This window comes from Adiantum capillus-veneris, chromosome 13 (assembly GCF_014529385.1).
Source record: "Adiantum capillus-veneris isolate H3 chromosome 13, ASM1452938v2, whole genome shotgun sequence".
NCBI classification, from domain to species: Eukaryota; Viridiplantae; Streptophyta; class Polypodiopsida; order Polypodiales; family Pteridaceae; genus Adiantum; species Adiantum capillus-veneris.
Genome location: NC_140943.1, coordinates 38,085,141 through 38,088,688, shown reverse-complemented (window position 1 = coordinate 38,088,688; position 3,548 = coordinate 38,085,141).

The window sequence follows — 3,548 nt, the reverse complement described above, 5'->3', positions numbered from 1 at the left end:
TCACCTTGCAGGATGGTTATCTTCTCCATGGCAATAGGCTATGTGTTACCCACTCCCTTCGTGAGAAAGTCATGTATGAATCTCATGCTCCTCCCTATGCGGTGAATAGAGGCATTCAACCTACTCAAAGACCAAGTATGATAGAGGGAAGCAACCTGGATTACTCCAGCCATTTCCTATCTCAAATTCACCACAGGAGAGTATATCCATGGATTTTATCTTTGGATTACCCAAGTCTATCCATGGGAATACGAGAATATGGACAATAGTTGATAGGTTCAGCAAGCAAGCACACTTTATTCCTGTCAAAAAGACTAATAAGGCACACCAAGTGGAAACTCTCTTCATATCACAGATTTTCAAACACCATGGATTACCAACATCCATCTATCAGATATAGATCCTAGAATGACGAGTAATTCCTGGAAAGGTCTCTTTGAAAATCTAGGAACAAGATTGAATTTCTCTTCGGCCTATCACCCACAAACAGATGGCCAAAGTGAGATAGCCAATGTTACGATACTCGATCTACTAAAGACTTATGTTACAGAAGTAGATCAATGCCTACAATAATACTATACATAATTCTATGGGAAAAGCACCTTTTGAAATAATTGAGGGAAGACCTAAAAGTCCCTTGCTACTCAAAGTACATGGGAAGATCTTCCTTGCTACCTACAAGAATCTTTTCAAAAGATTAAGGAGGCTATATCCATCTCTCAACAAAGGCAAAAAGATGCTGCTGAAAAGCACAGAAGGGCATTAATGTTCAAAGAAAATGATTGGGTCTTACTTAACACTAGGTTGGTAATGGGACACTTTTATGTCCTGTGAAGTGACCATTTTCCTTGAATTATGTCAAGAGTTTCAAAATGGATTTTGAGGTGCTATCTATCTAGAAAGTTGTCTCATGAGCTGAAAAAAACTCGACATTTTTTTGGAATATCAATTCCATCTTTAACATTGTCCTTGCACAACATTTCACAACCTAAACTATGTGAAAAAACGGGTCCTGTTTTTGGCTTTTTTCAACTTTTTGCAACTATCCCACTCTAGAATTCATGTTTGTGAGGTCTATAATGCTAGAGAACTATCTTTAGTAGTCCTCAACATGTCCTGATGCTTCTAGGGAGAAATAAATAATAAAGTTCTAAGTTATGACCAAATTACAAAAATTGTCAAATCCTGTTTTTTAGCCAATTTTAGCTCTTCTATGATTTTTTTGGTGGATTTCATGATATCCAAATTCATTTTTTATTTTCTATGTCACATATTGTAACATAAAGCTAACATTCCTTGAGTTTTGGGGCACCTAATACCATATTTTGCATTGTACACAACGATGGTTGATTATTTCAATTATGGAAGAAAACGAAACATTCTAGTATATCAAGTATAGCTTTTTCAATATTGTTAGTTTCTTTTGACAACTACATGCATTTTGTAGGTAGTAACCATATCTAGTCATAAGGATCAAATTTGGCTAGATATTGAATAGTTTCCATGGGATTCTACAACTCATAATGTTCAACCCAGTTTTTTCCATGTTTGCTGTATTTAACACTTCATCTTTGTCCCCAAGATTCCCCTTGGTAAGATATGTATTATTCTTTTGACATGCTCCATGGATCCTTATGAACATAAAGGACAATAGGGAACTAAGAAAACATGCATATATTATTTGTATTGAGCGTGGCTATAGAAACTTTGATGATAGGTTTGCAAAATGGTAAAAATTCAACTTTTTTGTACCTATTTATTTTGGCAAAACAAAAAATAGTGAGTGAGAAGTAATCATATGTTCTGATCACCAACCCATTGAAGTTAACTAGGGAATTTATCTCAAGTCCTACAAAAATCCCTAATCTTATTTTTATGCAACAAAACGTAAGAAATGACTGTTTTGTTGAAAATTCACTGGTCCATCAACTTTGGAGGCTTGGTGTGACCAAAAGATGAGAAATTTTACAAGTTTCTTAATTTTTCCATGTTTAGTAGGCCTTGAACTATAACCTCATGAAAGGATTTTACAAAATGAGTGGATCTACTATGGTTTTGGAGGTTTTTTTCAAAACCCTGAAAGGACACTTTTATGTCCTGTTAGGCTACCAACCTAGTGTTAAGTTAATTCTTAAGGCTCGATTGAGGAAAAGGACGGGAAAAAATCCTACGGGCCATCAAAAGTATTATGCTAAGCTAGCAAAAAGATACTATGGTCCTTTCCAAATCTTGAAGCCCATCAATGAGATGGCTTACCAACTCAAGTTGCCCAACCATTGGCTCATACACAATGATTTTCAAGTGAGCCTACTTAAGACCTACAAAGGAGAGTCACCAAGTGAACGAATTATTGAAGACCCGCCCAAAGTTGAAGACCAAGAAGAGGTGCTACAACCCGAAGCTATCCTTCAACATGAAGACAAGGTACGACGACATGGTAAGATTATCTGACATTATCTTATTAAGTTAAAAAATTATCCTTTTTTAGATGCTAGATGGATGCAAGGAATACAGCGTAAGGATAGTATGAACCTTGTCAATGCTTACAATGCTACATTAGAGTAAGCAAATGTACAAATTTCTTTTAAAATGACCAATGTTTTTGTCTTATAAGACTAGTTCTCTTTTTATTGTGCACAAATTTTAATAGTATACATGCTTCGAATCATGTTTGTGATGAAGACATCTCTCAAAAACCAAGTAGAATTTGTCACTCTACTTGGGAGAATGAAATGGACTAAAGAGCAGACATGCTTGCGGCAACAATGTCTCCCAAGCACCAAATGGATTAGTCATCCATCAAGGTAAAAACGGATCCTCTATCCGCTAAGCAAGATTGACTAATGACTAAGGCTTTATCTTTTCTACCTCATAGTCGAGGACAACTATGATTTCAAGAGAGAGGTAATGTCATAAAATATAATATCTAACCAACCCAAAGTATTTTCTCATATTAAATTGATCATTTGATGTGGGAGAATAAACGGGAACAAGGGGTAGGATATAAACATGTGCTTATAGATCTATCTCAACACGGGGCCAATGGTAAAGGGGCCCAAATGAGAGATGGTCTGTCAAAGAGCAAGGCTAACCAATGGAGCTTAAGAAAATTAGGGTTAGCTTCATTGAAGACCTCCAAAGGTTAGTGTTAAAAAGTCCTTTGACCTTAGTTAATGAGCTTGAAGTGGGAACCCGGCCCAAGCTTAAGGTGCTTGTCGTGCTTGATGACTAAGGTGCTTGAGTTGCTTGTCGTGCTTGCTGACTAAGGTGCTTGAGGTGCTTGTCATGCTTGCCGAATAGGGAGCTTGAGGTGCTTGTGGGAACACGACCCAAGCTTGAGGTGCTTTGTCATGCTTGCTGACTAAGGTGCTTGAGGTAAGGTGTGCCAAACGTCAATCATCAATCCCTACAAGGAGGGGGCGAGCCCTACAAGAGGGGTGATGAGAGAGAACACACACAGACACACACTCACAAGGTAAGCTTTGTACAAATAAAGAAAAAGGGACACTTGTCAAGTTTCTCCTCAAGTTTTCCTCATGGTGTGCCTA